The 26,627-nt window shown below is 41.6% G+C and overlaps 2 long non-coding RNA genes across 2 annotated transcripts in view; one reads left to right on the forward strand and one right to left on the reverse strand.

Annotated features, from left to right (window-relative positions):
• LOC144819854 (uncharacterized) overlaps positions 1-26,627 on the reverse strand; it is a 755,732-nt gene that overhangs the window by 141,867 nt on the left and 587,238 nt on the right. The gene's annotated exons all lie outside the window — the stretch shown is intronic.
• LOC144819853 (uncharacterized) lies at positions 24,510-25,362 on the forward strand. Its single transcript, XR_013607596.1, has 3 exons — positions 24,510-24,602; positions 25,042-25,105; positions 25,239-25,362. It is a non-coding gene; the product is annotated as an uncharacterized LOC144819853 (long non-coding RNA).

Raw genomic sequence — 26,627 nt, forward strand, 5'->3', positions numbered from 1 at the left:
TGAACACTGGATTATGGAATCCCTCCACGGTATAAAGGAGCACTGACAAACTTTACCGCAAGAGCTACTGCAAGAAAAGCCTATCCATTTTCTAAACTGAAGACATGCTCATGGAACATAAATGGGATCTGTGGATAATGGAAGGAAGCGAAAATTCATGAATTCTCAACTCAAAATCACATAATACTACTCCAGGAAACATGGGCAATAGACCCATTTATGTTAAAACATCACACAGGATACTTTGAACCAGCCGTTACATTTCAGAAATTAGGGCGCCCCTGTGGAGGTCTAGCAATTTTCGTATCGAACGACCTAGATGCGAAACATGAGCTAATTCATACGAACAACTCAAACCTTCTCATATTAAAAATTTGTTATAAAGCTTGTAAAAATATGCCTCATAAAACCCTAACTCTAGTTAACGTTTACATACCACCGAAACGGTCCTCAAAGAAAGTGATGACTACTGCCCTAAATGACTTATTATTGGAGCAAATCTTGGAAGAGCCACTGGCCGACTATATTGTAACAGGTGACTTCAATACAAACTTGTTAATGCCTTTAGTACGGAGAGACTTTGTCCAATCTCAAAATCAACAATGGGAGATCCCTGACCCAATAACGGAACCTAAAACCGTCATTCAACAAAATAAAATAGGGATAAACTTGGTGAAGGACATGGAAGCGCTGGGCCTCAGAATATTAAACTGCAGATTTCCAACGGACTCTGCACCGGCTTGCTCATTTCACTCAAGAAATGGTACTTCACGAATTGACTACACGTTGACGTCTTTATCTATTTTCAACAAGGTGATATCTTATACCTTGAACAAAGTTGCGGACAGCGACCATAGTCAGCAAATTATTGAGATAAATATTTTGTGTCCAAAATCTAAGATCTTCCAGGCAATCCCAGGCGAGGTTTGTACCATTAATTATAAGAAACTCATATGGAAACCCAAAAATACAGATGAGATCATGGCAAGGGCAAAAAAAAATAGTGACAGAATCTATGGACGATAAAATAAGGATAAATCTCATAGATCGATGGGAAAACTTTACCCACAGAGAAGTCGCTGATAATGCCAAAACAACAGGCGAACAAAGGAGGAAAGGGGCGCAAAGCAAAAAGCGAGAAGTCAGAGAAACTCACATCTTTCTTGATACACTGTATGGAAACTCAGATTACACGAAACAGGCTGAGTGGACAGTTAATGAAGTCTCCGCACAACAAAGAAATAGTTGTTTTACTGAGAAATACAAACCGTAGCTTAAGGAAATTGATTTGGAACGAAAAGAGCAAAGCCAGACAAGATCTGTGGATATTCCATGCAAGTACATTAGCAAACTCAAGGGAGTTCTGGAGACTAATTAATGGCCTAGCTAGACCAAACAAACTTGGAATTGGAACCAGTCTATCCGAAGAAGAATGGGTGACGTTTCTTAAAACACATCTAAATCTAAATCAACCGACTCAGATACAACGTACTACCGATGCAAGTTCCACAAAAGTCGACGAAGAAGGTGATAGTGAGATTTTAATAACCAATAGTCAAGTGGCAGGATTGATAAAAAAGCAAAAGGATGGTGCCCCTGGTCCGAATGGCATCCCATTTGCACTTTTCAAAGAAGCGCCCGATTTCTGGTCAGTTTACCTTACAGATGTTTTTAATGAAGTGGTCCAGAGTGGACAAATCCTGAAATCATGGAAAGGATCACTTATAACACCCATATTTAAGAAAGGAAACTGGCAACAGCCAGAAAACTATCGCCTAATTACTTTACAGGACACGGATGCCAAGCTGTTTCCTTTAATTTTATTGACGAATCTAACTGACTGGGCAAAAGAGAATCAGGTATTACCCCCAAACCAAACAGGCTTCGTCAAAAGCCTTGGTATGACAACAAATCTTTTAATATTAGCAATATTAATCGAAAAAGCAATTCTAGCTAAACAACCCTTATATCTGTGTTTTGTAGATTTTAAATCTGCCTTTGACTGTGTTGATAGAGAACTTTTATGGGAAAAACTAACCAAGCAAGGAATACCAGAAAAGCTGCTAAAGATGATTAAGCTCTTGCTCTCTGAAACTTGGGTTAGGGTGAGGACGGGTAACGGCTCAACCTTAACCAAAATAATTCCAACATCAAGTGGTCTTCAACAGGGATGTCTGTTGGCTCCCTTACTTTTTAACTTATTCTTAGCTGATCTTAGCACTGAGTTAAAGGCCATTAACGCCCAACCCCCAAGGTCAGCTCAAAGTCAGATATCCAGCCTATTATACGCGGATGATGTCATACTCTTAAGTCATACTAAGGTGGGAATGCAACAACTTATTGACAGCATCTCTAAGTATTCTAAGGAAAACGGTATGCACATAAACGAAGGCAAGACCAAGGTGATGGTAATTACAAAAAATATACGACTAAAGCATGCACACAAATGGATCCTGCAAGGAAAAAAATTGGAGCGAGTAGCTGATTATAAATACTTGGGAGTAAATTTCAACGATAATGGCAAGTTCGAGACTCAAAAACTCGATATTACAAGGAAAGCGAAATCCCTAGTCGGTGCATTTAGAGCAATCCAGAAAACCATTGGAGACTTGTCCTATCGCCCCTTACTAAAAGCAATTGCAGCAAAATTACTGCCTACTCTAACATATGGCAGTGAGGTGCTCAACGGGAAAGACGCAGAGATCATCAACACCTCGGTCGCTAAAACATATAGAATTTTATTTTCTCTCCCAAGGAATACCTCACTAGCCCAAGTGAGATTGGAATTTGGGCTAAACAACCAATGTTATGCAAGGAAAGGGCGCACAATGAAAGTGTGGAACAGAATAAAAAACGATCAGGACAACGAAAAGTCTCGTCTACTGTGGCAAGAAATAAGAAATAATAGGAATCTAACTGTCAGCTCCTATTTAAATATAGCAATCGATGAGTTTGGTATAACACCTATCTGGAACACCACCGTTGTGCAGGAGAGCTTCAAAAAAACAGTAAATAAACTTACTGACTATCTCTCCTTGATAAAGGACAAAGATAATTTTGTTAAAAGAAAGCATGCATGGCCGATTGTGAATGGATTCAAGAAAAAAAATATTCAAACCTACCTGGAAACTTCATGGACGAAAAAAAAAAAAAAATGTATGAACGCTAGGTTTGACTATTTTCCAGGCTCATGCCACTTGGCACCATGGAAAAGATCAAATGATAACTGCCTATGCAGGCTATGCAAATCAGGACAAGAAGCCATCCTACACTTTTTGTGTCTTTGTCCGGATCTGGAAGTTGAAAGAAAAAGTACACTTAAGAAACTGTTTAACGAACGTGGTGTAAGGGCTTGTAGGCAGGCTTTAATGGCAAGCTTAAATCCAGAAGACCTACCAATTAATTCAGCTTTCGTTAAATTCCTTCATATGGTTCAAAAAAAGTTGGAAGCCTGTGCTTGATTAAATTACGGGCAGTGTGAATGCGCACCTACCGAATCAACCCCAAAAAAATAATTTTAAATGATTGACTAACATATCACCTAAAGTGTATGGTAATTAATTAAGATTTATGAAAATTATTTGAACATATGGATTGTTTTATTATTTTATATTTGTAAATGTTTTAGCTGCTTTTTGTAATATTTTAATTAATCAAACAAACAAAATAAATTTGAATTTGAATAAAAAAAAAAAGAATCTCTAATCAGCCGGTCAAAACTGTGGCAACCGTCTTGGAATGTGGAGGGAAGTCATGCCCTGACTGCATATAACAGCCACAAGGCGTGCAATATTTAGGATGTGTCAAGCGTGCATATGTGCGCACTAGTGTGTTCCAGACCTAGTGGAACATTTGGCGGCCATCTTTGAAGGTGGTCAAAGCTCTAATCCACTGTGGCGGCCATCTTGGCACATGGAGAAAAGACATGCCCTGACTTTTTTGTTTTTTATTTTATTTTTTATTGTCCTCATTTGCCTCTTTAGAGAGAGTTTACTCTCTTTCTTTTGCACTTTTAAAAGGAGTATTCTAACCCCAAGTGCTGAGAGACCAAAGGGGAAAGATTAAGAGATCACAGACTGTTCCACTCTCGGATTGAATCACCATCTTTCGTGGTCCGCCTTTTGTCGCTTCCCATCCGCTCCCAATGAAGAGGGAAGACAGAAAATACCAGGAACGGCGTAGAAAGGCTTAATCATCCCACCCATGTTTTCGATTTCTAACAATTATTATTCACACCTTCAAGCATCGGAAGCCAAAAATCATGGTTTCTGATACTCAACATGTCTAATGGGGCTATATATTTAACAGAACGCATCCATCTATCAAAACTGGGAGGAGCTGCGGCCATCCATTGTTTACAAAGCTCCCTGCGTGCCAGTAGTCTACAATAGAAGATCAGCCTTGCCTGATTTTTTGTAATCTAAACCAATGATTCCACATGCCTAAAAATGACAAGCATACTGCTTACCTCGATGTTAATCTCTGTAAATTCAAACAAAGTCCTACTTACGTCTCTCCAAAAGATCTGAATTTCTGGACACGCCACAAACATTTGAACATTGTCTTTTTTCATACTACCGCACTTCTGGCAGGCGACTTTACTTTCCCTCCCATAACTTTGATAATCTCTTGGGGGACCAATAAGCTCTGTGGATGGAGAAAAGATGATTTCTTCTAAGGTATGCAGGCTTAACTATTTGAAATAACATGCTCATAGATACTTGCCATTGACGTTCCAATGATGCCTCCAAAAAGTATCTTCCCCACAGTTCCATTGGCAAAGTGAAATCTCCGTCCTCCAAATTGATCATTAGCCAATAGATAGCAGCCAGCTACTTTTTAGATACAGTCTCTAACATCAATCGGGTTTCCAGATCATTTTGCTTCCCAATTTTCGTTTCCGAGTCCTGGTACCAGCTTCGCATTTGTAGGTATTTAAATCTGGATAGTTGATGATCTTGTTGTTGATTACACACTTCCCATGTGATCAGTTCACCTTCTAAGATTATATGCTTCCAACGTGTAAAGCCTGCCCTTAAAAGTGGTCTTGCTAGAGCATCTTTCATCCATCCCGGAGAGCCCGGTGAAACCCAGATAGGAGTCAGCAGACTATGGTATGGTATTTTCATAACTTTCCTGACCTTATACCATATCTCAGCCAAACCTTTTAAGATGTTTGACCTCCTGACTTTTTTAAAGGACTTCAGGCCCACATATTCAAACAAAAACCTTGTTTGCCTTCTGGCTCTAGACTTGACATCATGGCCCACATGCCTCTCATCTTGGTTGTACTTGGACTACCAAACAAACTTCTCCAATTCTTTAGAAGGAAGGCCCAAGAATAGAAACGCAGGTCCGGCAATGCCAGGCCTTCTTTCTCTACCCTCCTTCTCAGTCTGTTCCATGCTATTCTGGTACCTTTGTTCGACCAAATAAAAGAACAAATTTGGCTTTGCATCTTCTTTAGCCATTCCTTCTAGAAGGGCAGGGGTATTGTGTCAAAGAGAAAAGTAAACTTCGGGAGGACTATAATTTTAACTACATTAACCCGTCCCATAAGAGATAACTGAAGGTGGGACCACATCTTCCGGAGTCTGCAGACCTCCTTCTTAACTTTCTCAAAATGTACCTTGGTGATTTTATTGATGTCCTGCGATATCATAACTCCCAAATATCTCATTTCATCTTTCCTGACAACCCCTCCTGCATCTAAATTCCAGGTCATGGTCTCCGTCTTACCCCTATCGATCTCATAACCTGAGATCCTTCCAAAATCTGTCATCAGAGTCATAATACGAGATAGGGTATCTTGTAAGTTTGTGGTGTAGATGAAAATATCATCCGCATATAAACCCAGTTTTTTATTCCAGTCATTGAACTTAAAAGGTGGAATAACAAGATCCTCCCTGATTTTACTGGCTAAAGGTTTTATATAGAGATTAAAAAGGAGCGGCGACAGAGGGCAACCCTGCCTCGTACCTCTAGTGATGCATACAGGCTCGGTTAAAGCACCATTGACCAGAACTCTAGCTTCTGGAGCTTCATAGATGTCCGCCAGGGCATTGCAGAAATTTGACCCCAGATTCGAAAACTTTGCCACAGCTTTTAAATAGGCCCGATTGACCCGATCAAAATCCTTTGTGGCATCTAAAGCTACTATGGCCAGAGGGAGCTTTTAAGTCGTGGCTAAATCTATTGAGCCAACCAGAGTATAAGTTAGATCTTTTAGTGCTCTACCCCGTATAAACCCCTTCTGATCCTCATGTACCATTTCAGCCATATACCCATTCAACCTATTGGCCAAGATCTTAGAAGAGATTTTATAATCGCTATTTAATAATAAGATTGGCCGATAGGAGTCACAGTTTTAGGGTATTTCCCTGGCTTTAGAATTAAAGAAATAGTGGCTTCCTTCCAGGAGGCTGGCATACCAGACCCTCCAATAAATAGGACATTAAATACCCTCCTTAATATGGGAGTTAATGTATCGCCCAGGGCCTTATAAACTTCTTGAGGCAAACCATCAAGAAGACATGCCCTGACTGTATGTAACAGGCAAAAGACATGCAATGTTAAAAATGGTTAATGGTGTGCCTCACTTATCGACACTGCCGGTATTTAGGCCAAAGCCAAATTGACATAACGGGGCACAATGATCATATGTTGGAGTATCTGCAAGTTGGTCGAGTCACAGCAGTGTTGCAGGACCTGTGGGAGTAAATTGTGGAATCTCTAGATGCGACAAAACCCTGTAGGATGTTGTGAATGTCATCATATATGGGAGGTGTAAAATCATTAAAGGGAAGGAGGGGATCCCCATGGCCATGGTGTCTGGGAATGTATAAAACGAGATTTGGTTGTTACAGCAAAGTTCATACAGTTAACTGTGTTCATGAGATACAAAGTCACCACTAGTGATGGCGGTAGTATGTGCGGCTAGTGACAACAACACCATACAGAGGGAATCAAAAGGAGCAGACAGTGGGTGGAGGAGGCTCTAATTATTCACCTCCCCTCACGGAATGTCCTCATTGAGCCCATCACTATCCCAGGATAGTCTAAAGATCCAGCGTTGTTCTCTTCTAAAGAGACCTTGTTTGCTAAGGTTGGGGTGGGCCTCAATCACTGTCCACCTTAAGCTGTCAGGTGTGTGTCCCTTCTCTGTAAAATGTTGGCAAAATTTGGTAGTTAGTCTGTTACAGCGTATGTTGCTGCGGTGTTCCATAATCATGACCTTCACTGCCCTAGTTGTCATGCCATTGTACCGCTGCTTGCAGGTAATGGTGTAAATACAATTGCTGATGTTGCAATTGGTGTGCGACCCTGAACATTTGAAAATTGGTCAATAGCTGTAGTTCTTTGGTTCTCTCAGTGAGAGTGCACACAGAGCACGAGCCACACGCTGAGTGACCCATGACAGGAGGTAGACCCCATTGAGATGGTTGGTAATTGTGGCGTGTACCAGGGCAGGGGCGTGTGTGGACCAAAAGGTCCTTCAGGTTGCTTGTACGTTTGAATGCAAACTTGGGTGGTGCTAGTGCCAGGTTCCCCGTCTGTAGGATACCCCAGTTCTTTTTAATGATTTGTTTAATCCTGTTGGAATGTGGGTTGAATATGGTCACACAAGTCAGTAAGTCCCCCTCATTTTTGGGTGTTTTATCAATTAAGGTCTCCCTGTTGTTGTTCCTGGCCCTCTTCCTTGCAGTGTTTATGCTATGCACCAGGTAATCCCTTTGTATTAGTTTGTGTGTCAGTTGTGATGCTACATCATCATATTCCCGGGTAGTGCTGCAGTTACGCCTAAGGTGCAAACACTGCCGAAAAGGTAGGTTGTACCTAAAAGCCTTCAGATGATGGCTCTCATACAGTAACAGACTGTTACGGTCGGTTGGTTTTTTGTGGACCTTCGTGTGTAATCTGCCCTCCGTCAGTGTTATTTCCAGGTCCAGAAATGGAATGCGAGGGTCAGAGATTGTGCTTGTGAAGCATAAATATGGGTTGAGAGTGTTCACCCACCTACAGAACTCATTGCATGTCAGTTCGTCCCCCTTCCAGAATATCAAGATGCTGTCTATGTACCTTCGCCATAGGAGTATGTTATGAAAGAATGGGTTAGAAATATCGAAGATGCACCTTACCTCAAAGGCTGCTATGTACAGGCAGGATAGGCTGAGTGCAAAGGTGCTCACCATTTATTGTACCCTGCGTTTGATGGTAAAATTGCTTTTGAATTGGAAGACGTTTTGGGTCAGTGCTAAAATGGCACACTCCATAATTAAGCTGATGGGTTTGGGAGAAACCCACTCAACTCTGGACCACTGGTTGGAGGAAGTACATGGCGAGGGGGCGAGCAAAGAATCAATCCCAGAGACAATTGGACGTCCGAGTGGTGGATTCCGATTCTTATAGATCTTGGGGAGTATGTAGAATTAAGGGACCTTGAGTTCATTTTTGACCAGGAAGTCCGCCTCTTTTGTGCTGATCCATCCCTCAGTGTCAGCCGTATATACCATGGAGGTGATACGAGTGGTTAACATCCCTGTCGGGTCTTGATCAATAGGGGTGTAACACTGGCGATTAGATAGTTGCAACAGGCATTCCCTATCGTAAACGTCAGTGGATAAAATCATGATGGCCCCACCCTTGTCTGCTGGTGTGATTGTGATAGTGGTGTCTTTAGCAAGGGTATTAACTGCTGTAGTCTCAACATAAGAGACATTGTAGAAAGGTTGTTTCTTGTTCCCCTTGGTTGCCTCCTTCAGGACCGCCTGCTCAAAAGTGAGGATCTCATGGGGGACTTGGCTGGCATGGAGAGTGAACTTGGAAGGGTTGTGTAAACTCGAATCTTTAGTATAGCAGTTTTTTGGTATTGCCTGGGTGTAGATGGTAAGCTAATGGAAGCAGTAATCTGTTAACAATGTGATGATGTTCTTAAAAATGGTAACCTTCATTGCTGCCACAATCTAGGTACAACACAGATAAGGCATGTGTGAATTTTTTACTGTAACAGCATTCCTCACAACATTCTTCTACATCTACCTCCGGGTCTTTGACAGTACCAAAATGAAAATTCTGAAGCAGTTCTGTCATTTGAACAGCAGCATGTGGTGAACGAGAAAAAGAGTAGTCAAGTTCTTCTGTATTGTAACATATTGTGTACATTTCTTTAGTACTCCCTCACATAAGATCATCATCATTCTTGGGCCAACAAATTGTTTAAAAGTAGATGAGACAATGTTTAAGTGAAACTTATCTTTATTTGGGTGACTGATGCTTGTGAGCATAAAAGTTATGTTTGTGAACGATACATTCATTTTACTAAAACTCCCTTAAACAGCCATAGAGGTTAGTGGAGAGATGATAGTAGAGGAAATTAAAGGAAATTAAACTGCATGCCTGACAGCACTTTCAATACGCTATAATGTAATGTGTTACCTATATCTGCAAATTGCAAAGAGTGAAAAGAAACCATTTTTAAAAATTCAAATAATGTTAAAGACGTCTTTGTAAATGTTTGTAAACAGCAATCAGAAATTAAAAAACATTTTTTTAAATAAGCATGGAGAATAATAACTATGTAGACACATATAAATCGAATAAATGTAAGCCCTAAAAAAGAGATTTCCTTAAACAAAATAAAAAAACAATTGAGGGAGTTAAGGCTTAACAATTCATAGAAGCATTGCTACAAAAAAGTTCAGAAATGTAAAAGTTTACCTTCAATTCATGAAATAACTGGCCTGTACTAAGCAAATCATGACTCCTATGCTCAAAATATTTTCTTCCCAATATCAAAGACTAATTTCAAACTAAGTGGCAGACTACACAATCACAACCCTACACATCTTTTATACAGTTGTACGACCAACAGCATACATTTATGAAGTCACCAAAACATAGACATATACCAACCGGAAAGGTGAGGGTTGAGGTTGATTCACTAAAACAGAGTATTTGTAACACAGTACAGTAATTGATAATGGCCTGAAGGTACCACATTAACTTCTGAATTACATAATGTCTTACCCAATGCCACTATATTGGTGATAGCGACTCTGCATGTATGGTTAAGTCAAGGAAAGACAGTTTCTTTTCTTAATAACTTTGGTACCATTCAATAAATCTGCATGAAACTTTCCAGAAAATACAAAATTAATCTGATTTTGGGACAGCTTGGTACGTTTTGTGCAGATACTTTATGGGAAGGGTAGACTGAGGGGTAAATTGTGGGAAAGTGACATTTCCCTTTATAAATCACATAAAGTTCTTTGCTGACCACTATGGAAAAAAGGCTGAACAGAATTACACAAAACTTTGCATGCAAGTAGAACTTTACTCAAGGAAGTGCCCTTTGCTTGATTTGGTATAAACCTATTCAGTAGTTTTTGAGAAGTTTTAGAGTTTCAAAAATCTGTCGGAAGAGCTGGCATGGGATGGGCAGATCTGCGCCATTAGTGCCCGAGTGGCCTGCGAAAAAGGGTTTGCTAACAATCTGTGAAACCAAATAAAAAAACACACACACATTTGATTTGATGGATGGATGGATGGAGTTTTCTCACCCCAGTGAATTTGGTCCAGCATTGGAAAGCTAGGTCTGCAGACCAAAAAACTTTGGTTGGCTGGTCACAATTTTGAAAAATATGGTGTGGTCACCATTAGAGAATTGCTCAAATAAAACCTGGTTCAGATGAGGGGTTCCAAAGGGACCTAATTTAAAACATGGTAGATTTTGCCATACGGTCAACAGACCTTTAGAAAGGATAAGTTGACCACTATTGAGGTGGTCTGGTCCACTAAGTCCCCCTAGATTTAAAAAACCCTTAAAGGTGGAAGGCTTCTTTTGTTGCTGGCTCCAAAATTCAGAAATCAGCTGCCTGGAGTGAAGGGAGACTCGGTCTCAACTTGCTTTTAGGAAAAAGCAAGAAACGTTTCTGTTTGCTAGTTTAATACCATCCTTATGCACATGTATTAATAACACCATCAGACCTGCGGGTCAAAAAAGCGCTTTTTACGTTCTCTAACATAACATAACTCTACCTTAAGGTGTGCAAACTGCATGGCAAGGTCTCTTGGGTCCTTGTTGGTTCCCTTTCAAGTTTGCAATCCCGTGACCGAATCCGCAAAACCTGGGTTAGAAAACAACAAGGGTTTAAAAGCCACTAACGGTTTAAGCAGCGACAGTGGACTTCATCAGCCCTCAACAACTTTTTTTTTAAAATAAATTGTATTAAAAAATAAATGCTGCTAGGCCATTTGAAAGCATCGTTATGTGTGGGGTGAATGTCGGCAAAAGGTTTGGTGAAGAGCCAGGCTGTATCACGGCCCTAGCAGCCAACTTCAACTGTGAATGGCCTTTGGCCATTTTCAGCTGGGTTTGGTTGCAGGGGGACAGAATGATGCTGGACCTGCCACCTGCAACCGTTGCACATAGCCCAAAACCATGTGCAATGGAAGTTAACTGACACCGAAGGCCCTCTCTATTATCTGAAGGAAGACCCTGCAATATAGGAAATTCTATTCTCCAGGACTATGGAAGTGCTTTCTCAGTGTGTTCTTGTGGTTGGAGTGTCTGCCGTTTATTGCAGAATTATCCTTTTACCTGTGTTTGGTACTCTTTTGTAGCATACACACACGCCACTTTTCTCTGGTAACACACTGTTTGCTACCTCATACATTTGGTTTGCTTTCGATGCTTGCATCAAGTGCCACCATTACCTATATAACGTTCGTTCTTGTGCTTGAGTGTCTGCCATATATTGCAGTATTATACCTCTAATTGTACTGTGTTTTCTCTTGTAACCTGCACACATGTCACTTTTTCCTCCTGTATTGCACCGTTTGCTACCTCATGTATTTTGTTTGCTCACAATTGTCACTTTTACCTCATGTAATTTAATGTTTGATTTTGTAATTTGCTCACTTGTAATTTTCTCCTCATGTATCATTACTGTTTCTATTGTGAAGCGTTCTGACGCCTTTGGGTAAAGTCCGCGCTATATAAAAACGCATAAATAAATAAAATAGCCAAAGACATGATCCTTCGGCCAACACTTGCTGCACAGCAAAAGACTGTGCACAACAGTGTGGAGATTATTTTCCTTGGAGTTGGATCTAGTATACTACCCAACACACTTTAACCGAGAGTGTACAAATACTGTGTAAATGAAAGCAAGAGTGAGGATGAACATTCGCTGAGCGCCTTTGCAAACTACCCCGTCTCCAGTCACCAAAAGCAGCCCTGGCGTTTTTCCTGCTTTTTTAAATGTAAATGGAAAGTCTAGTGACTGAATTACAGGACTCAGACTGCTGCATTTCATATTAGCAACAGATTATAACTTTCACCATGCCCATTCCATCTGCTATCTTCAGAGATTATTTTTCTTGTTTGCAAATGTAATATATCGTGGTTTTATGGTCGGAACTATTTACCTTATGTTGCCAGATCATAAAATCTCTCAGTTCTTAGTCAGTCAGTCATTAAAACTTTATTTGGGTTGTTACAACCTTAAAAGTATACTTTACTCAGCGTATCCTCTGTGACTCACAGTACCTGTATTTGTGCTTGGATATTAATATTACTTATCATACTGTGCCCTCTAGTCTATGAATACTATTTTCTCAGCTAACTCATTCATTAACTGTTAAGTATATAATGTAGCTTATGAACCTCTGGGTTGGATTCAGTGCTTAGTTATTAGCTGTGTTTTTTATTTGATATTCATTAGCCCACAACTAAATGATGCCCTTGCTAAAGGGAGGGGAGGAGCGCCAGCAGCGGCCTGCACAGGTAAGCATTTTGATGGTGCGGGCGGGGGGGGGGTCAGTGGGGGGAGCCGACAGATGACAGAATAGGTGTTATTTATTTGTTTATTTATACCTATTCCCTCAACTTCCTCCGCCCCACCCTGCCCTACCACGTTTACCTGTGCCCATGGGCGTCCGCAGGGTGGGGGTGAGGAGGGGCGCTTGCCCCCCCCCCTGGAGCTACCCTCCTTGCCCCCCTGCGGATGCCCATAAAGCCGTGACTTCAAGATGGGGTTCTCACTCTCTTTCCTCTCCTTTCTTAAATTTGCTTCCCTGTGAAATGGATCCAAAAAAGAAAGACGCTTTTGCTGGAAATGTCATATTTTACTGAAATTTTAATTCCAAAGTGCAGCCTTGGGAATAAAAGGCTAAAAATATGAAAAATAGATAAATAACTAAATAAAGTAAGACAGAGTGGTAGCAAACTGGCCAAACTGATTTTATTCACACTGAAACACATTAGCGCAACTTTTACAGAGTTTGCCAGTGAAGTGCTATTTTTGTTTTCTTGTCTTTGTTTTCCCTGGACTTGGAACTAGTGCACCAATCCTGGAGGTACTGCAATGTGTGAATTGGAAAACAAAATGTGTGCTGTGGCTCTGCGTCCAGGGATGTGGTCTTTTTACCATACTGCTTACGTTTTGTAAGGATATAAGCAATGCCATTGAAATGGGTCCATTCAGGGCCCGGTAGTTGTGTCCTTAACTTTTCAGGCAAAAGCACTCACTGATTTCTGAATAGTGTATGCAAAAGCATTAAGGTAACCATGTTGTTCCTGCTTACATTTCCCATGTTTTGCTATATTTTGCATTCCCTATAAGTGTTTGCTTTTTCCAGGATGTTGTTACTTTTTTTTTTGTAGGCCGCATATTGCTCTTGTCTAGTGGGTAATTTAAATTGAGCCGCATCCAGGTGTTTATAGCGGGCAACAATTGGGTTGTAGTTGAAGACTGTGGGAGTTTTTCTCAGTGGGGCAGTACGGTGTTCAGTGGGGGAGAGGATGTGACACTATGGTCAGAGCTGCTGAATTTGGAACTGGGAACCAAGTTCAGCCTTAACAACCAGTCCACCAGACCACTCTCCTGCAAGAGCACAATCACATGCTAGACCTTAGAAGGCTTTGCAACACATTAGAAGTCCTGGTGTCTTCGCACCAGCAGGTGGACCCTAGCATGACAAGTGTAGGTTAACCTTCAAGGCTTGTCCACCACTATCCATACTGAAGTTCACCTCCAGTCTTGCGGGAAGGCCTATGAAGCAGCACACCCTAGAACAACAGTCACTGAGGTCACAGGACCCTTGAGAAGGACCAGCTCTACGGCGGTGCAACCATTGTGACCGCACCGGGAGCTGACTTTAGGTGGAGGCATCATGTTTGCAAGTATATTATGGTTTTAAAAACGCTTGCTGCCTCCTTCCTGGCCTCCAGCAATTTTCGACAACAATAAAAATGTCATGATGACTCTGGTGTTTAATGTTCTTCCTAGAGAGAGATCAGAATTTTGTCTAGTGGAAGTTTTGACTCATGGAAAGGTAGCTCAGAGGGTTAATGTACCGGCTGCAAAGAACATGCGCCATGCAGATCACAAAGTGCACATAATGTAAATAGGTCAGTAGGCTACTGCTTTTGTCAGAGAGATCCTTTTGTTACTTGCAGTTTATAAGTTAAAATCCTAACTTAGAACAGTGAGCTATTAACTGTCATCCAAGAGATGCATACAAACTGCAAGGTATAAATTAGAGCGTTATGTCCCCCTCCCCCCCCCCCCAGTCTTTGATTATCCTAATGTCCCAAAAAGTGTTCTTTTGGACAGAAATCAATTCTGATTATTAAGGAGAACCCCCAACCATGGTATTACGTTTTAAATTCCGGGCATTGTGTTTCTCCAGACCAATCACTATAAAACTATACGGGCTACTAGTATGGTTGTCATGTGACTCCTACACCTTGTAGTCCTTAGTCTTATGTTACATTTTCTATACAGTGATTTACACATATTGATTGTCTCTGTGTATTGTGTGCTCTGACACCCTACAATGGTATGAGTAGCGCTGTAAATCAAATTAAAGGCAACTGAGAGAGAGTGGTTATGGAAACTTGGGGGGGGGCACAGTTAAAGGGTGGTAGTGAGGGAATCCATGGCATAGGTGGTCATTAATGCACAGGACACCACCAGTGCTATGGCTGGCCCTGCCCTTGAGGCCAGTCTGCCTCACCCATAGGTACCTCCATTGGCCTTGTTTCAGCAGTAGTAGCTGCAACTCACCAGGGATTGGCAATGCAGGATTTGCACACACACCAAACTAAGGGGCCGATTAGGATGGCGGTTTTTCCGCATCCTCCGGGCCGGCGGAAGTGTCCGCCGGCCTGGAGGATGCGGAAAAACCGCAGCGGAGACTCCAAAGACCCACCGCCAAATTAGGATGGCTGGTGGGTCTGATAATCTGTCCGCCGCTTTTCCGCCGCGGTCGGAAGGCGACCGCGGCGGAAAAGCACTAACATGTCTGGCGGTGTCTATCAGACACCGCCAGGCATATTAGGATGTCTGTAAATATATGCTTTTCCGCGGCGGCTTTACCGCCGTGGAAATGCATACGGACCTTCACTTCGGGGGCCCGTTGCGGGCCCCCTGGGTGAAGGTGGGGTGGGGGGTGCACATGGGGGGTACCTATGGTACCCCCTGCAGTTGCGTGCACAATGCAGCAGGCACCGCGCGGTGCCTGCCGCTTTGTGCACGCAAATGCTGTGCATGGATTTTTTACATTGCGGCGGGTGCAGCTTGAAGCTGCACCCGCCGCAATGTTAGAGATAGAGGATGTGACCGCCACCCTGGCGGTCACATCCTAATTTGATCGGAGGGAACGCCGCAGCCCATGCGGACGTTCCCTCCTCCTCAGGGGTCGCGGACGGACTCAAGTCCGTCCGCGATCCTAATCGACCCCTTAGTTCGCAAACTTACAGTCACCGGGCTTCATTCACAAGCACTTTTAACATGTGCTGCCTGCTGTGGGGCCACTGGAATTAATTATGCAATAAAGGATGACAACATTATGCTGTAGTGTTGACTAAATTATGCATATAAAAAGGCTGCAGCGTAATTAAGTATATTTTCAGATATTTTATTATTTTGACGTGTGTACACATGCTAACAGTCTCTGGAACGATTTTGCCTTATTAGTACCAGTGTAACATACAAACGCAGCAGTGAGAAAGGTGACCAGTCAACCTTTACAATAGGCCATCCACTCCACAGCAACACAAGTCACATTTTATATTAACTTTTGATATATTTGAGCTACAAACAATTTATTAGTTTAAATGGTCAGATCATGCAGCAGATCTTGCATTATGAGGCAAATATGGCAGAGCCATAATTTTAGAGAAAACATTTGCAAACTAGGATATTTTGCCATTCATGTTTGAACTGCTGTTGTGGAAAAAGGGAGTAGTGCTGATGACAGATACTCCATGGCTCGGAGGCAAATGGCTTGTGTTTCCACATTTTATCGTATTTGGTACATTCTGTGATTAGAAGCATGTCCCACTTTGTGAATATATTTTAATGTCAATAACTCATTATAACCTTAAATAATCATGTGTATCCATTGGTTGATTAAACTGGGCAGTGAAATGCCAAACAAATACTAAAAATTGGGATGTCTGCGCATTCTGGCCACACCTCTGGCTCCACCCACAGATCCAATCCTTGGGTTATTCCCGCCCTTTGATTCTCCGCCCACTGTTCCCCTACTTTTTTCCCCCCATTTCGACCACTGTGTAAGACTCAGCATCCCTGGACCTGTGATATGCCGCCGCTGCGGGCGCCGCATATGCCACACATTTACGGTGCCGGGCTTCCGCATAAGGGAGCTGGCCATTATTGTGTCCCTAAACGTGGGCACGTTGTCAGTTTGACATTGACTATATGTAGAGGGACCCTAAGTTTCTTTTAAAAAATATAGCTAACATTTGGACATATATGTTTTATTTTGTATAAGTTAATTGAATGTGTGTAAAATTTAGCAATGCCCGGGGAATTCTAGTAAAGGGAGCACCCATTGGCGAACCACTAGCGTGTGTGATTGATGCATTATGCATTACTAACTTTGACGTTGTACTTTAACTTTGGATAAAAGTTATCATGAATTATAGCACCAAGAAGCCAATATTGGTAAATATGTGTGCTACAAATAATCCCTAACATACACAGTGCATACAGTATATTTAATCTGGTGCTTTAATCATAGGCTGTTTTAAAGCATTCTGATAAAAATCGAATCGTGGTGAAGACAGCCTTGATTGGTGTTGGATCGAGGACCCTGAAGTCTGCACACCTAGCAGACAGAGATAAAGCACCTTTTCAGAAAGTTTAGCATTTTCCCTACAGGTGGTGTTTGTTGGCCTGTGGCAGGGTCAGTCACATGTCCTGGATTCCTGGTTTAATTGAGTCTATCCCAGTTCTGCGCCCCAGTGTTTCTTGTGCTCCACCTGGCACACATCATGTCGGAGGATGGTGATGACGTTAACATTTCGTCCCCCCCCCCCCCCTGGAAAAATGTCTGCGGCAGCTGGCACAGGCTGTGCCAGCTGCCACTGAAGAGCACTGTGCGGGCAGGGGCAGCGCCTTGCAATTGCTAACCTACGTTTCCAAGAGATATGTTAAATGGTAGAAAAAGGTGATGTTTGCAGCTTATTTTCTCTATTATCTTTGCCAGTCAGTGCTGGGATTGTGAAAACTTTACTCGCAAAACACACAGCTTGCGGTCAAGGTGTGGTAACAAAAAAGTGGTTGCAATCACAAGGTGTGGTGACATGAAAGCAGTTTGATAGTTAACTTATGCATTAAAAAAAAATCTGCCACAAAGAAACTGGCATCAAGGAGAAATGTGACAGTAAATCTGTTCTGGCATAATTGCTTGCAAAAGCTGCATTTTAAAATACCTTATAGGGGTAAATCACCTCTTGCAGAGAGTTTTCTCTGCCCAGTAAATGTCTGGGAATAAAAATAATGGTGATATAACTCTGGTGTTTAATATACTTGCTAGAGAGATCTGTGCTTTGTCTAGTCACAGTTCTGAGATAAAGTAGCATAGAGGGTTTATGTGTCTCCTATGAAGCATATTGTGTAACATGAAGATGACAGATTTCTCATTTATGTCCATAGGTAAGTGGGTTTTATTTTACGTAGATAGGTAAGAAGATTACTGCATTTGAGAACAGAGATCTTGTTATTACTTGCAGTTGAAAACTCCAGTTCTGCTAATAAAGCACACTAAGCTATGAATCGACATCAAGGACCTGCAAGAAGCTTTTATTATTATAAGGCTGCTAATAAGCGTTTCTTATGGTAGTAATAAAGACTTATTAGTATGGACAACCCCAAGCCCTGTGTTACATGTTAAATCCTGACTTGATTCTCTCCCGGCTATGCACTCTTAACCTGTAATCCATACCACCACAATGTGTGATTTGTGTACCTTGAAATCCCTCATTGTTTTATGTAACATCCAATACACTGATTTACACACTTGTATGATTTATTGTCAATGTATAATGTGTGCGTGTGATGTAAAGTGCTCTGACACCCTAAATTGGAATGAGAAGCACGTAAAGGAATTAAACTAAATAATGAACAAGTGCTATTTACTTTATTATTCCTCTACCGACCAATACATCTCACATTGTTACAGAGCATGCATATATCTTATATAAACGGGTTGGACGAAGTCAAAAACCTGCCCCCAAATCGTAGTTTCTCTTAAGTTCTTGTGAAGTGATAACAATCAGGGTGCCTTTGTTTCCCTTCATTGGCATCTAGGTGAGTCCATCCATCCAGATAAGTCCCAGTCTGAATAGTAATCGCACAAAAGAAGGGTTGAATGCCCATTAATTCAACCTATGTTTTAGGCCCAGCTGGAACCACCTGCAAGTTGGTGCTCTGAACAGAAGGCAGGCAACGTGTGGGCACTGCAGAATGTGTCCTGGTGTTGGCAAATTACAATGGGACACATTTAACATGTTTCAGTGGGGCCGGACGGATCCCTGATCTGCCTCAACAATAGCAGTCAGATCCAGGATCCAGCTGTATCCTCCTTCAATCCAGCAGTGTTGCCAGTCACTCTCTGAATTACACGTCCAGGCAACCGGGTTGAGATGTTGCAAAGCCCCGTGTGGATGAACCCATGAGCAATTTCTGTTTTCACATTTAGGAAGAGATCGCTGTGTTCGGATTTCTACGTATGGCAATGAACTCCAGGTGAGTTTTTAATCTATTTTAAGACGACCTATACTTTTGAAATAATAAAAAAAAATAGAAAAATCTGTTGTTCAGGATGTTGAGATCACACACAACCGTTGCACAAATTTCCTGTAAATGCTGCCTTTAACGTATGTTCTTTGCTGCCCAAGTGCTGGTGTTATAGGAAACAGGTTATACAAACCTTATACACAAATGTCAATACTTTGCATTGAAGCACTATTTAGCACTACATTGCATTTTTTTGTGTCTAGTATTTTCCTAAATGTATTTTTGTAGTTGTGAGACAACAAAATCAGCGGGAAGATTCACAAAACATTTCCCCATCTATGCTATTTGTCTACTGTTGCCATAAACGCCCCAGAAAAAGATGTGAGCTTGGCAGTTAGTCAGGTGGAGAACTCGCCACCTTTTGTTTTTCACAAAGGAATGCAGTGTAACCTGTCCGTGCGGCAGCGACTCAGGAGGTAACTACAATGTTGACAGCTGACGGTTATCCCCTATCAGCATTGTAAGCCCCAGGTGGTCCACCACGCATTTACCGCCATGAACGCTTTGGAAAAACACATACATTAATACCCATAGCCTATGAGCGGATATATGTTTAAGGCCCAGAGTTCATAGTTTGTCTTTGTAGGATCAAAATGGGAGTAAGGTAGCTGTGCAGCACTTAGAAAAGACACACGCTCACAAAGTTGACATTTTGTATGAACAAAGGAACACAAACTGAGAACAAAGGACAGACATGTAAGCATGTATGTTTTGGTATTTGTCAAGCGCAAACCTAGCCACAGAGCAACAGACCTCTGATCAGGGGGCATGCCCCCACCCCTAGAAAATATAATTATTTGGGGAAGGGCAAGAGTAGACTGTCAGATCATGGGTGCATCTCCTTGAAAAGATGTGTTTTCAGATGTATTTCTGAAGTGTAGGAGAGTCAATGTTGATCTGAGGGATGGTGTTTCAGATCATGGCAGCATGAACAGAGAAGGCTTGTTTCTGTGTTTTATCCTTACTCCACTCTTTTGACTCAAGTCTGGAGCTATCCCGGCTCCTGGTCTAGCTCTGTCCCCTAGAGTCAGCTACTTTGTTTGACATGTAAGCTGGTTTCTTGTTGCTGAGGGCTTTATAGGTAATGCATATAGTCTTCAAGATGATCTAGACTGAAGTGGTGCCTGAGGAGCTGATGTGGTCAAATGTTTTTGAGTCCATACATTTCGGGGTGCTTGTGTGCTATTGGGGGGCCACTGAATAGGGCATTGTCTCCATTTAGACAGGAGATAAATAATGCCCTTATAGTTGCTCTGAAGTATTCTTCTGGGAGAACCAATGTCACTTTCTTCGAGAGGAAGAGGAGGAACCAAGCTGTGTTAGTCTTCCTAGAGATGCGTTGCTTGAATGGGGGGTATTTATTGAGGGTGACTCTCAGATTTTCCATGGGTTAACATCTGGGGTGTAAAACCTGCTAGATGTAAATTCCAGAGGCAGGTCTGAGTCTGAATTCAGCATTTGTAAGATTTAGCTTAAAGGAGTATGTTAACAGCCAAGACCTGATGAGTTTTAAGCAGCAATTGAGTCATTGGTTTAGGGTATTTTGATGTAGAGTTGGGTATAATCAGAATTTTGTTGGATTTTGATATTGCTCTATGTAAGACAGGATCAAAAGGGTTCTATATAGAGATTAATGATGATGAGAGAAACAGTGAAGCCCTGGGGTACTCGTCAGCAGATAGGGATTGTCCATGACCTTTTGGAACTTATTTGCTCAAGCTGGTGCCGGTTTGTGGTGTAGCATGCCTGAAAATGTCATGCATGTTTTCAGGGTGCTAATCGGAGATGAATGGTCGACCAGGCAAAGGCTACAGAGAGGGGTCCAACACTCCAAAGGGACAGGACACCACAAAGACGGTAAAGTAAAAAACTAACTCCTTTTGGGGCATTATATTACCATACCAATACTACATTCACCACAAGCATCCTACTCAAACATCCTTGGGCCAATTTATCAGTAGCCAGTAAGTCAGATCCAAGTCCACATTCTGCACAAATATATATAAAAATGAATAATTTTTATTAAGTTGGTTCAGAAAATTGAATATGTTAAAACACTTTTATGTATTAGAAACAGTACATCATAGTACACATTTAAAACACAAAGAATGTTAAAAAATCTAATAAAATTGCATTTGTAGCAAAATCGAAAGTTCAAAATTCATTGATGCATAACCATAGTAGTATATAATAATGGATACAATATTGCATTCATAGATTCTGTCAAATAACACAAAGAAACATGTATTTATATGCCAAGAAAAAGCGACGCGTTTCGGAGGATTTACATGGATCCAACCTCCTTCTTCAGGCTTCTCAGTAGTTGGTTATGACAGCAGTTTCAGGTTATCATTTAATCCATTTATTATCTTGAAGAAATTCTTTCAATCAAAGTACAGTGTAATCAGGCTTGGTGCTCACTGCCAGTACCAATCAAATCTTTATATATCCATAGATATTGATGGTCGGTACGTGCAAATGAGGAACAGTCTCAGTGATTGAAAGCCTCCTCTAGATAATAGATATTAATCCTTCAATATATAGAATGAGTACATGCTCAATTCCTTAATTGGTGTATTATGGAGGAAGTTTCTCGTCTCGCCAAACCATGGTGCTCAGACTAATCACAAAGCTGTGCAGCCTTGTGATTGGCTCAGGGGAGCCTGTGTGCCCGGTGCCTCCTGCTGCCGGCTGGGACAGTAAACAGGAAGAAGGAAGAGGATGTGGATGGGGACGGAAGAAAGGCGGCAGCGTGCCGTTGCAGGTAAGTCCTTTTTTTTTATCCCCTTCACTGCTAACCCACTACCCCTGTCCGGTAGCTGCCGCTTCTAACAATGGGCTCAACAAATTGTATATTTGCACACAGGTGGACTCTTTTGCATGGCTGCAGCTTTATGATTTCTTTAAATTCAGTTTTACATAACCGCAAAAGTATAGTGTATAATTGCATACACAAACATTGCCTGTGGTGATTCCTAATTTTTCCCAGTGGAGAACCCCTGTCCTCTATTGTCTGGTTTAAAAGTACGTTATTTGTTCAGAAAAATCGAGTGCAACCCGTCCATGTATGATTATGTTGAAATGTTTGCCCTATCGGGTTGGCACCCAGGTGAATCAAACAGATTTCTAATATTGGACTTTCGTGTTAAATGTCGTTTTTCCATGCAAGGCGGAACAACTTTGTTTGTCAAGCATCTTTATTTGGGAACGAGAGTCAGATGAATACTGAAATGACAAAAAGAAACATTGGACATATTGGCATTTTTCAAAGGAGTTATATTAATTGATGGTGCACGTATTGGAAGGGTTTAAATGCTTAAATGTGTAACCAAACGAATTGCATGCATTGTGGAAGTTGTAGTGTCCCAGGGAGGTTTTGGTCGATTCAGGTGAAAATCATTACGCAATAGAAGGAGGAGGGATTCAGAAGGGGTGGGAAAGTTTATAGAGGGTGGAGGAAATTAAAGATGGTAATCCTTTCGGTGAACGGGAGAACAGGATGGTCATGTTTTAGCAGGTATGTGAAAGGGAAAGTGAGCGTAATGGGAAGGGTTGAGAATAATAGAAGGGGAGAGATTTCTGGGTATGTTTTGGGTCGTAGGAGGATGGGGAGGAAAAGAGGGAGAAGTGCAAAGGATGGTAATGGTGATATAGTATGGAACTGTTGGGGCTGTGGGTTTAATGTAGTGAGGAAGTGCAAGCAGGTGGGGGAACGTTTGGAAAATGAAGGTTTTGAAAGTAAAAGGATGAGAATTATTGATTGAGGTAAATGGGTTAGCAAAGAAGAGGCCACAAAAAGAATGGGTGACATTAAATGACAGTTATTAAATATCCTGAGGTATACGGGGCAAAGAACCGAGTTAATGTAACTGGATTGATAATATGCATTGTTATGGTATACTTTCTGTGGCGTGCGTTTGGGTTTTAAATATATGTCCTATTGTTCATTTACAGTTACCGCTGACGAAGGGCCCTGAGGGGCCCGAAATGCATTGGGTCACAATAAACTGCTTTTGACGAACGTTGCCTTATTACGTGTTCTTTTGAAGAGGTGCGGATGGCCCACTGGGACATGAGAAATGTTGGAAATTGCATTTCCTTGCATGGGATGCTGTATGTTTATTAGTAACAGAATGTGGAAAAAAGAAAACATGGTATAAAAGGAGATGGAAAAATAAATCAAAGAAGATGAAGGATTAAAAGTTCTTACAATTGCAACAAAGGCTGTCGCCACTGGTCTTGGGGAAAAAAGTAGCCTCAATATGACTGTGTTTTGTTCTACACGTGCAGTTTGGGCTTGGCACGTCACAAGATGAATTGTGTGGTTTAATTGTGTGGTTTAAAAGTATGTTATTTGTTCAGAAAAATCGGAGTGCAACCCGTCCATGTATGATTGTGGTATACACCCACACCACACCCATCCAGCACATACGTCACTACACACGTGACCCTTCCAATAAAAAAGATGGGGCGCACGTGCTCTACCCCGTTTTAGAGTTGCTCCCATCGCAAGCGCTGTGATGGCCCGTCCTAGTGGTTCGGATGCCTCATGTAGGCCCGAACCACCGAGCAGGGGGGCCCACCAATACGTGCATGGCCTCTTTGGTCACTGAGTTAGTGGTACCGCAAGGACTCAGCGTGTGAGCAACCTGCGATGATGATGGAAGCAGGAGTATGTCCTTAGCCATAGTGATATCAAAACTCAGCACCACATGTGACACTTCTTGGTGGCAGAGCGGACTGCATGATGTAGAAGGTGCCCTGTCCACAAAAAGGTGAGCAGTGAGGCCTGGGTGCGAAGCGGAGGGAGTAGATGGGGTGCAGCAGACTGGATACAAAAAGGCGACGCAGCAATTTAGGTGTACGCAGTCCTATATACCGTATCTTATTGTATTTGTATTTTTTTTCCAATAGCAGGAACGTTTTTATAATCGGTCAAATGTCCGTCGCTCGTGATGATTGAAACCACGTGTATCACTGCGCACCACTTGCTTTCACAACTGGATAAAAAACATTACTACTATACTAATTGTACAAAAATTAAAGCCTATTAAACAAGTTAGAACTGTACAAATAGTTGTTTTTTAAATGCCTGAGGGAAGGTGTGTGAAAGGGCGATGTAATTCTACTCCACATTAAGATAGTAACAATTACCAATCATAACATCTTTCTTTTACTATCTTTTAGATGTAGAGCTTTAGGGTGCATTATGTCCAGGCACGTGGTGAAAGGCACACCGGTGACAGAAAGGTGAGCTGCGAATATTGTTTTCAGTCACTCTCTCACTCCTCTTTCCTTTGATAGAGAAATTACGCACAATATGATCTTCCTTTTTATCGAACAGGTTGTGTTTCACATTGGCGTCCCCCCCAACACCTCCAAGGCTCAACGTTCGAGGATACTGCAATGATAAGTGGCCATCGTAACAACGTCTGAGAAGGCTACTTCAACACGTGGGGCACCCTCTTTGAATCATGCCAATGACACAAGGTGAGCAAAGAAGCTTGTTTCCGAAGCAAAGAGAAGTCACCTGTGGGCGGAGAGAGTGGGTAGTGTTCAGCAGCTTGACTGCGTAGGAATGTACAATTACCTCCGTGCAGTAAGAATGGATAGGTTGCAACAGTCTGAGGGGTAGATTTACAAGCCCCTTGCGCCACTTTTGTGTCACTTTCAACATGGGAAAAGTGATGTAAAAGTGGCGCAAGGAGCTTGTAAATCTGCCCTGAGACTCTGGGAGTCAATGGGGTGCAACTGTCTGGGTACGCAGTAATGAGGACTCACCGCTATGCAGTTGGAGTGCATGGGGTATAGTACTCTGGGAGAGTGGAAGTTGATGTAATACAGTATCCTGAGTGTGCAAAGACATAACGCAGAAATATACTTGTGCAGTTTTATGTACTCTGCTATTACTAACCATTCTATCTTTCAGGTCACTAAACTTGAAGGTGCAATATGAAGCGACACGTGCTTGGGCACACAATGGAGGCAAAAAGGTGAGCTATGTAGATTTTCTCCGGTATTAACACTACCTCCCCTGCTCCATCTATTACTTTCTCTCTCTCACACTTTTAATGTCATTTTTTCTCTCTTTCTCTCTCTCACATTGTTTATCTTTCTCTTTTAAAGTTATGGATGCTGCTGTCCACTCTGCCGATAAAAAAATCAAGGCTGAATTTAATAGAGTCTGCAGTGTAGAATCAAAGCAAAATTCAAGTTGTGAACCTTGTTTGCCACAGTGTTTACACAAGGTAAGCAGAGCGACCTAGATACACAATGCCTCCAATTAAATGCATTTGAAATAAACAATATTGTCCTGCATAATAACGTGATCTCTCACGTAATTCTGTCTCATCTCTGAATCATTTTAAAGACCTGTTGGTCCTTACTGTAAATCTGACGCAGTAGGCACTTCCCTACAGACACCTCTTCAACACGGGCCTATAGGAGAGGTAGAATGTATCAGGCACACTGCAGACGTGCAAATAACCAAATATTGCCAAGTGTTACCTTAATTTGTGATCTTTGACTTCATTCAGTCTCATCGATCTAATTTTAAACACTTATTTTCATTTTTGTTTTGCAGGTTACCTACCCTCCTTCCATTGGAGTCCATCACACATTTTGTTTATTATACTGTTATTTTAAAGTTATGTTTCCAGTTATTTAATATATTGTTATCTTAAAGTTACGTTTCTAGTTATTTATTGTTGTTTTAATAAAAGTTAATAAAAAAAGTATATACGTCTTCTTTTTCTGACAACATTTCACTATTATTTAGTGGGATAATCATATGCTTAGAAAACATTAAACAATTACAAATAGAAATGATGCTTATAACTAGAAGTATAATACTGAGGCTAACTCTTTACCAGCTCTTTACCAGAGTCTGTGGCTGCGATTAACGGTTCCTATGGAAATTTTTAAAAACTCCAGCACAGTAACTGTTTGGAGTAGCAACATTGTGTGGTGAACTTGTAACCTGTGTGCTCACTTAAGTGTTCCATGAGCTGTTACTATGGTAACAGGCAGTAAGCAGTTTGGGGGTAGGGTTGAAAGGTACTGGCTGTACAGAAACCGTTATATTTACCCATGATCCTCTACATGACAGAGAGGAAAGCAAACTAAGAAGGAACACTGTGTAGCAGATTTACAAGCCCCTTGCGCCACTTTCGCGTCACTATTCCCATGTTAAAAGTGATGCAATAGTGGCACAAGGGACTTGTAAATCTGCCCCTATGTACATTATAAGCAAAAGTACACAACTCTTCGAATTCTTTATCGATCACAGTTAGACAGTGTTGCTTCACGATTCACAAGGCACTTCTCTAAATACTTCGTGCCTATTTAAATGGGAGACGGGATTGTTAACATTACAAAACTTAGGGCCATATTTACAAGGACGACGTTAAAATTGTCGCCCCTTTAACGGCAGCAAACTACAACTAAAACGGCGATAATGGACTTCAAAATCCTTTGTTATCTTACCGGAAGGTTTTCTCAACATTTCTGTTTGCT

Source organism: Lissotriton helveticus, chromosome 2_1, assembly GCF_964261635.1.
Source record: "Lissotriton helveticus chromosome 2_1, aLisHel1.1, whole genome shotgun sequence".
Classification (NCBI taxonomy): domain Eukaryota; kingdom Metazoa; phylum Chordata; class Amphibia; order Caudata; family Salamandridae; genus Lissotriton; species Lissotriton helveticus.